This window comes from Rana temporaria, chromosome 11, assembly GCF_905171775.1.
Source record: "Rana temporaria chromosome 11, aRanTem1.1, whole genome shotgun sequence".
Classification (NCBI taxonomy): Eukaryota; Metazoa; Chordata; class Amphibia; order Anura; family Ranidae; genus Rana; species Rana temporaria.
Window position 1 is genome coordinate 9,968,205 of NC_053499.1, and position 9,745 is coordinate 9,977,949.

The window sequence follows — 9,745 nt, forward strand, 5'->3', positions numbered from 1 at the left end:
ATTCCAGTTCATTACTGCACATTTAACGCAGTATATTTCAGTGCGTTATTACATGCTTAACGCAGTATATTTCTGTGCATTACTGCACATTTAACGCAGTATATTTCTGTGTGTTACTACATGCTTAATGCAGTATATTTCTGTGCATTACTGCACGTTTAACGCAGTATATTCCAGTGCATTACACACAGCTCTCCCCGTTCTTCAGCTCCTGGGACCGGTCGCGGGACTCCAGCGGCGACCGGGTCCACAGGTCCGGCGGTCATGGTCACAGAGCTTCGGACCGGGTCGAAGTGTCCACGACCCACGGCTGGGCACTTAAAGAGGACGTACCCAGCCGTGCCATTCTGCCGACGTATATGTGCAGGAGGCGGTCCTTAAGTGGTTAAGGCGACACAGTGCCAAATCGCAAAAAGTGGCCCTGTCTTTGGCCAACCAAATGGTTCCGGGGCTGAAGCGGTTAAGACAGGCCTCAACATTTATTATCACACCCGCTCTGTCACAATCCCTTTCGCTCATCAGAAATACATTGACAATGGTTAGTCTGCCCATAACGATGACATGCTAGAGGTTTCAAGAAGACTGCGGCAGGGAGGGCTGCCCTGGGGAGGCCTGCAAATTGGTTTGTCAGAGAGGCAGCTAAACCAGGCCTGACAGAATATAAACTGAGCAGTTTGGATTTAACTAGATACTCCTGCCAGGGAAATATTAACTCCTTCAATACCGGGCTTTAATACCCACCTTCATCTGGCACTTCTCTCCTATATGTACAAATCATCATTCTTTTGCTAGAAAATTACTCAGAACCCCCAAACAATATATATGTTTTTTTTTAGCAGACACGCCAGGGAATAAAATGGCGGTCATTGCAACTTTTTATCTCGCACAGTATTTGCACAATCATTTTTCAAACGCCTTTTTTTTTGTAACAAAAAAAAAAACTATTTCATGAATTAAAAAATAACAAAACAGTAAAGTTAGCCCAATTTTTTTGTAAAATATGAAAGACGATGTTACGCCGAGTAAATAGATACCTAACACGTCACGCTTTAAAATTGCGCGCACACTCATGGAATGGCGCCAAACTTCGTTACTTAAAATTCTCCATAGGCGACGCTTTAAAATTTGTACAGGTTACCAGTTTAGAGTTACAGAGGAGGTCTAGAATTGTTGCACACGCTCTAACGCACGTGGCGACACCTCACGTGTGTGGTTTGAACGACGTTTACATACGTGGGCGGGACTTACGCGTGCGTTCGTTTCTGAGCGCGAGCTACTGGGGACAGGGGCGTTTTAATTTTTTGTGCTCTGCGCCCCAAACCCACCCTTTTTTTAAGCCAATTAGATCCTCAGGTTGTAATCACATGCATCCAAAAACAAAAAAAAATATTAAAATCTATTCGTCTGGCACCCTGCATGTAGATTAGGGGCCGGGAGCATGGATTAGGGAGGCGGTGCCCCTGCGCCCCAAATCGAATTTCCACCACTTACAAAATGTCATCTTCTTGATGCTTTCTCCATACCACGTGTCCCTCACCTTAAACACACCGTGTACTCACCCAAAAATATATATTGCAATATAACTCATAAATAGCCCACAATTTGCCGTTTCATATGGAATTGTCTGCACCCAATTTTTCTTAATCCTTGTTACTCCAACAGAGCGTATGAATAAATGTAACTCCAAACCATCTCCGGCTCACACAGGCTTAATCCTTTCCATCTCTCAGGGGGTTAACCCAGCATGATTTCATCTCCCATCTCAGATGTATAGGACACAGAAAGCAGAAAGCTACTAAAACAGTAGCCTCTCCTGATGACGACATCACGTCGAAACGCGTAGGGTTTTCCCGGACTGATGTCGTTCCGCATTGCCTGCCCTCTGGCAGCCTGGCTTAGCGGCTGGAGCCGACAGTGCTTTATAGTGACATGAGTTTCCCTGAGTGGTGAGCTTTATTTGTGGATTTAGCCGCTGCATTGAAGTTTTTTGTGCACTTTGTGGGACTTTCTATCGATTTTTGATTGTCTTTTCATTTATTTTTAGCTTATATGAAATGTTTTACACATTGATGAATTATTTATTTATTACGCAGTAATATCTTTGATCATGCGATTCACTTGGCCATTGAATGGCCTATTGAGCACATGTATATTTTTACCTAGTGCAGTCACATCTCTATGTTCATTTGCACCTTGGCATTCTTACCTAATACTAATTTTATGCCAGAGGTGCCCTAAAGACATTAAAAAATACTTTATGATATGAAATGATGAGGACCAGAATGAAAGTCAGAGGAGTTTTCCCCTCCAGAGTTCTCATTCCAAAAAAAACACTCGTTCTGCTGCTTCTGGATCATCACAAAGTGTTTCTCCACCGGCAGCATCTTCAAGTAAGAAACCACGAAAATAAACCCTTCATTTATATAGAAAATTACGCCTGAAAATCAGGAGAGCATTGATTATTTTTTTCTTGCAGCGCCGAAATCAGGGGGGTACAGGCAGTACAACTGTAAGGGGCCCAGAGGTCCCCAGGGGCCCAGATGGCAACCCCCCTTTTTTTTATATTTTTTTTGTAAGGGGTCCGGAGGTCCTCAGGGCCCCGGATGGCAACCCCCCCTTTTTTTATATTTTTTATTAAAAAATAATAATATATATTTCTTTATTTTTTATATATATATTTTTTTTTATTAAAGGGCCCAGAGGTCCCCAGGGGCCCAGAGGTCCCCAGGGCCCATGTGGCAACCCTCCTTTTTTTTTATAAAAAAATAAAATAAAAAATTCTACACATTTTTTATTTCTTTTTTCGTTTTATTTCTTTTTTATATATATATATATATATATATATATATATATATATATATTTATTAAAGGGCCCAGAGATCCCCAGGGGTCCGGAGGTCCCCAGGGCCCCGGATGGCAACCCCCGGGTGGATTCTAATATGCAAGCTCAGTGCCATGTTACTATATACAGTAGCAGCTCACTGTCACATTACTGCATACAATATCAGTGCCACGTTATTACAAAATATTATTGTAACGATCAGGGGTTAACACCGTTTACGATCTTCCATTCCATCGCCCCACGACAGCTTATCCGACAATCCAGCAGACAGGGCCCATTCCATTCCCCAGAATAAACGAGACAAGCTCTGTTCTCTGAGTCAAACGAATGAATTATTTAATGGTACACTCAGCTTGTTATATACAGTTACAAGCATGCTGCATGGACAATGAAACTCTCCACCCAAAACATCACACAATGGGCCCTTAATGAGTTCCCCCCTCAATCCACATCCCAGACAGACATTCTGGCACCGTATCTAGAGGAGTTAATTACTACAGCTGACAAGTCACATTCCATATCTATTACTAATAGTCTTTTCACACAAAACAGTGTCATTAGCATACACAATGAGATATCTTAGGAGCAGACCTAATTAACACAATGAACAACAGACAGTAATCACAGCAAGACACTTAAACATCCCATAATAGGCAGCCGGACTGGCTACCAAGCTCCAATTCACATCACCACAGTAGCAGACTTAATTAGCATCTCAACAGTCTATGTTACACATTGAATGAGACATTCTTATTGACCTGTTGGGGTCAGAATAAACAACCTGCAATATTCCAAGATCCTGCAATACATGAATTATCATTAATGTCCCATCTCATGTAATCCGAGATATCAGTTCTTAGTCATCCTATGCCCCTAAGGGACATAGGATGACCAAGAGTCATTGGTGAAGCTGGCACAGGAGTACCCCGCATCCTTCAGAAGTCTCTGGGTATCACAGGCCATACCGTTACAATTATTATATACCAGATCTTTTCCACATTATTATATACCAGATCACTGCCACATTATTATATACCAGATCTTTTCCACATTAGTATATAACAGATCACTGCCACATTAGTCCATGTCCCAATGGTCAGAGTTGAGGAGCCCTGCTGTGTCTTCCAATGAATGAAAGAGAAAAGAATTATAAATGATTGTCACACTAGGATAGAATATCATGCCAGAGGTGCCCTAAAGACATAAAACAATACTTTATGGCATGAAATGATGAGGACCAGAATGAAAGTCAGAGGAGCTTTCCCCTCCAGAGTTCTCATTCCAGAGACATTTGTTCTGCTGCTTCTGGATCATCACAAAGTGTTTCTTCACCGGCAGCATCTTCAAGTAAGAAATTGTTACAAACCACGAAAATACACAATCCCTTCATTTATAGAGAAAATGACACCTGAAAATCAGGAGAACATTCATCAAGCTCGCAATATAGGCTTCTGGATCAGAATTGTCAATACCTAAAAATACATATTGGCATAAAGCTTTTATATTTTTATGAGGCAAAAGGGGGGGGGGGGTTCCCATGTACAGTGGAACCTCGGATTGCGAGTAACACGGTAAACAAGCGGTTTTTAGCAGACACCCTAGGGAATAAAGTGGCGGTCATTGCAACTTTTTATCTCGAACGGTATTTGCGCAATAATTTTTCAAACACTTTTTTTTTTCAGCCCCCTTTTTTCATGAATTAAAGAATAACAAAACAGTAAAGTTAGCCCAATTTCTTTGTATAATGTGAAAGACAATGTTACGCTGAGTAAATAGATACCCAACATGTCACACTTTAAAATTGCGCACACTCTTGGAATGACCCCAAACTTCTGTACTCAAAAATCTCCATAGGCGGCTCTTTAATTTCTTTACAGGTTACCAGTTTAGAGTTACAGAGGAGGTCTAGTGCTAGAATTGTTGCTTGTGCTCTAACGCACGTGACGATTTCTCACATGTGTGCTTTAAACTGCGTTTACTTAGGTGTGTGTTCGCTTCTGAGCGCGAGCTACCGGGGACAGGGGCGTTTTACATTTTTTTTATCACTTTTATTCCTATTACAAGGAATGTAAACATCCCTTGTAATAGGAATCTATTGTGACAGGTCCTCTTTATGGAGAGATGCAGGGTCAAGAAGACCCCACATCTCTCCTCCAGGCTGGAAAGCATGAGATTGTAAAAAAGAATCACCGATCTCATGCTGACAGCCGCGTCCTCGGCTTTTGTTTACATCCAGGGCCCGGGCGTGATGTTATGATGTCACGCCCAACCCCTGATGTAAACAAAACCGCGATCCGAGGGTCAAAGAGATGATCAGCGAAAAATCTCTATGATCCATTTGGGCACTGAGGGTTCTTATGCAGCCTGTGGGCACTGTGGGACACTGTTTGGAGGTTGGGAGCACTATGGTGGGCTGAAGGCTCTGCAGCAGGCTGGGGGGGCAATTTGGGCACTGAGGGTTCTTATGCAGCCTGTGGGCACTGTGGGACACTGTTTAGAGGTTGGGAGCACTATGGTGGGCTAAAGGCTCTGCAGCAGGCTGGGGGGCAATTTGGGCACTGAGGGTTCTTATGCAGCCTGTGGGCACTGTGGGACACTGTTTGGAGGTTGGGAGCACTATGGTGGGCTGAAGGCTCTGTAGCAGGCTGGGGGGCAATTTGGGCACTGAGGGTTCTTATGCAGCCTGTGGGCACTGTGGGACACTGTTTGGAGGTTGGGAGCACTATGGTGGGCTGAAGGCTCTGCAGCAGGCTGGGGGGCAATTTGGGCACTGAGGGCTCTTATGCAGCCTGCAGGCACTGTGGGACACTGTTGGAGGTTGGGAGCACTATAGAAACCCAAAGGCAGGATGGGGGGCATTGTAGGAGGCTGGGTGGTAGCGTGGGAGGTTTGGGGAGTGGGACTATCAGAAACTCCTGGAGGTTGGGGGCACTAGGGGCTGAAGGTACTGCAGAAGGCTGGGGAGCACTGTGGGATGTTGGGAACACTGTGAGGGCTGAGGGAGCTCATCGGACCTGGTGGCACCATGTCAGGTTGGAGGCACTATGGTAGGTTAGGGGATCTGTAGCTGGCTGGAGACCAAGTAGGAGGAAGGCCGCAGCCTGGTGATTGAGAAAGACTGCCCAGGAAAGTCTAGAAGTGACAAAGCACCCTAAATTTATCAAGACCAGCAACCCCCACTCAGCCCATTTACTAACATTGATTCAGTTCTTGGTCTTATCATCTCTCTGATCCTGCAAGATTTGCTTGTCGGCAGGTAAGAGCACTGCGGTGACACTGTGTTAAGAATACTCAATAGGTAGATAGAGTAGATAGAGAAAGGTTAGCTAAAGCTCTATGTAATAAACATACATGTATATACAGAGACACACAAACACCTATATACAGAACATTCTGATCACTTCCAATCAATAGCTCCTTGTTACATCTCATCTATGGGGGGGGGGGGGGGGGGGGGGAGCAACAAATCCTCTACAAACGTGCAACAGCTTTAATCTTCACATTCAGCGCCTGGTATGGTACATCTCAGCCATTGTGTTTTATGTATTATATTATATTACATTCATGAGTTAGTTGTTATATTACTGGAAGATGGACAACAACAAATCATTCAAATGTAGAGAAAAAAAGACTTCACTGGATGCACAACACTGAAAGGGGCTGTAATATAAATTGCTGATATCAATAATTCACAACCTTTGATTACCATTGAGAAATCCACTGAGGTCAGATTCTAGGTAGACGTATGTGTGTGTTTATGTATGTTTGGGTGATTGGTAAAAGAGAGAGAGAAAGAGAGAGAGAGAGGATTATATACACGCGAGAAAGGAAGAATAAGAAAAAGAAAGGAAGAAAGAACATAATATAGAATAGAGAGAGAGAGAGAGAGAAATAACTGAAAGATGGGAGAAAAAATAATTACATAGAATAGACGAAAAAAAGAGATTATATGAATGAAAGAGAGGAAAGGGAAGGAAAGGAAAAATAGAGGGAGATTGGAAGAGAGAGAGAGCAGGGTTGAGAGAAAGAGAGAGAAGGGAGAGTGGGAAAGAGCAAGGGAGAAAGAGAGAGAGAGAGGAAAGGAAAAAGAGAGTGAAGGAGAAACAAAGAGTGAAAGAGAGGGAAGAGAGGGGGAGAGCAGAAGAGAGCAAAGGAGAAAGAGAGATAGGGAGGGAAGAGAGAATAAGAGACAGGGTGAGAGGGATAGAGAAAGTAAGGGAGGGAAGAGGAAGAGAAAGAGAGAGGGGAAAGAGAGAAAAAGAGGGGGGCGAGAGAAGGAGAAAAAGAGGGGGTAGAGAGGGGGCGAAAGAGGGGAGAGAAAGAGAGGGTGAGAGAGAGATAAAGAGGGGTGATAGAGAGGGGGAGAAAGAGAGGAGGAGAGAGAGAGAATGGGTGAGAGGGGGAGAGAAAATAAGAGACAGGGAGAGAAGGATAGAGAAAGTAAGAGAGGGAAGTGGGAGGGTGACAGAGAGAGTGGAAGAGAACGAGAGAGAGGGAGAAAGATAGAGAGGAAGAGATGGGGAGAGAGAATGGGAAGAAAGAGAGGGAGAGTGGGGAAGGGAAAGAGGGGGGAGAGGGAGAGTGGGGAAGGGAAAGAGGGGGAGAGGGAGAGTGAGGGAGGGAAAGAGAGGGAGAGTGGGGAAGGGAAAGAGGGGGGAGGGAGAGTGGGGAAGGGGGGGAGAGTGGGGAAGGGAAAGAGGGGGAGAGGGAGAGTGGGGAAGGGAAAGAGGGGAAGAGGGAGAGTGGGGAAGAGAAAGAGGGGGAGAGGGAAAGTGGGGAAGGCGGGGGAGGGAGGGTGGGGAAGGGAAAGAGAGGGCGAGTGGGGAAGGGAAAGAGGGGGAGAGGGAGAGTGGGGAAGGGGGGGAGAGGGATAGTGGGGAAGGGAAAGAGGGGGAGAGGGAGAGTGGGGAAGGGAAAGAGGGGGAGAGGGAGAGTGGGGAAGGCGGAGAGAGGGAGAGTGGGGAAGGGAAAGAGAGGGGGAGAGGGAGAGTGGGGAAGAGAAAAAAGGGGGAGAGGAGGAAAGAGAGAGGGGGAAAGAAAGATGGGGGTGAGATAGAGGGAGAAAGAAAGAGGGGGAGAGAGAGGGATAGAGAGAGAGAGGGGGAAGAAAGAAAGGGAAAGAGAGAGGGGGAGAAAGAATGGGGGTGAGAGTGAGGAGGAGAGGGGAGAGAAAGGGAGATAGAGAAGGAGAGAGAGGGAAAGAGAATTGATTATATACACAAGAGAGAGGATAAGAAAAAGAGAGGGGCAGAGAGAAGATAATGTAGATTAGAGAGAGGGGAAGGAAGGGCAAGTGAGAGAAATAAAGAATTGCACAGAAGAGAGAAAGCAAGCAAGAAAGAGAGCATTATATCAAAAGAAAAAGTGATAGGAAAGGAAAAAAACAGAGAGAGGGGAGAAGGAGAGAGAGAGGGAAAGAGGAGACAGAGTAAATTAGAGAGATAGGAGAGGGGGAGAAGAGAAGATAATATACATTAGAAAGTGTGAAGAAGAGAGAGAGAGAGAGAGAGAGAGAAAAGAGAGCGGCAGGTAGGATTATACGGACTAGAAAGAGATTAGAAAAAGAGAGAGAAAGGGGAAAAGAGATGGAGAAAAAGAAAGAAAGAGTTCTATAGATAAGAGAGGGGGAGAGAAAGAAAGAAAGAAAGAAAGAGAAAAAGGATAGATACAGTATGATAAAGAGAGAGCATGCTAGATACTATTCAATAAATACTAAAGAGAGAGTGGGATGAGGTTGGTAGATATGAGTTATCAGGGGAGAGCTGTACATAGATCGGTGGAAAAATAGATTAGTAGAGAGATAAAACCGACACAACATAGGTAGAGAGAGGGACGGTAATATGTGTTAGGAGAATAAAGAGATGAGTTAAGGAGAGAGGTTTACATAGATAGATAGATAGATAGATAGATAGATAGATAGATAGATAGATAGATAGATAGATAGATAGATAGATAGATAGAGAGATAGATAGATAGATAGATAGATAGATAGATAGAGAGATAGAGAGATAGATAGATAGATAGATAGATAGATAGATAGATAGATAGATAGATAGACCGAGAGATAGTCAGACAGTAAGGTAGATAGATAGATAGATAGATAGATAGATAGATAGATAGATAGAGATAGATAGATAGATAGATAGATAGATAGATAGATAGATAGATAGATAGATAGAGAAAGATAGACATACATTTAATCCCAGCAATATAAAATATATCTGCCTATATCTGCAGAATACATTACAATAAATAGCCCCCCTTCCATAGACCTCTATGCAATCTACACATTCCTGCTATTAGAACATACATGAAGCTTCATCCTTTACATATATAACATCATGCATAAAATAATAAAATCTCACCTATGTAGAAATTGCAGTGTTACCTTATCAGATTGGATGTTGTACGTTCCGATCCCAAAGGTTTTTCCTTTTCCTAGCCTCCCCCAGCAAAGCTCATATGTCAGGGCTGGGAGTGGGATTCATCCTTTTATGAATCAGTGCTGCGGATTCTGAAAGCTGTGCTGGGAAGGATGCTGCTGCTGCTGCCTTGTATATCATTACACCCTCTCTTTGGTAGCATCCTACCCCACCGCTGGCTCTGTACACCCACCTACCTTGCTGCAACCCCCCTCTCTCTCTCTCTCTCTCCTTCTATTCCCCTTGCTGCTTTTTTTTTTTTTTTCAGATCAGTAACTTGATTGATAGGTAAGCTTGCAGTGCCCACCCACACATTTTTTTTTTCCTGAATAGAAGATAGAAAAAAAAAAAAAAAAAAAGACAGAGAGCAGAGGAAGGGGGGGGGGGGGGGTGAGAGAGAAGGAAGCATGAATGAAAGGCAAAGTCCAGCAATGCAGACAAAGCAAAGCTTCACCAGGGGCAGCTCCTGAATTGTGGTATT

The 9,745-nt window shown here is 43.9% G+C and overlaps 1 protein-coding gene across 2 annotated transcripts in view; it reads right to left on the bottom strand.

Moving 5' to 3' along the window:
* The window catches only part of PTPN5 (protein tyrosine phosphatase non-receptor type 5), a 70,520-nt gene extending 61,009 nt beyond the window's left edge, over nucleotides 1–9,511 (bottom strand). Inside the window, exon 1 of one of the 2 annotated variants that reach the window (XM_040328009.1) lies at nucleotides 9,231–9,511. The gene's annotated coding sequence lies outside the window, so the exon portion shown is untranslated. Of the gene's footprint in view, nucleotides 1–9,207 lie in introns of both variants that reach the window. The other variant, XM_040328008.1, reaches the window with a different exon arrangement.
* Between the last annotated feature and the right edge of the window lie 234 nt (nucleotides 9,512–9,745).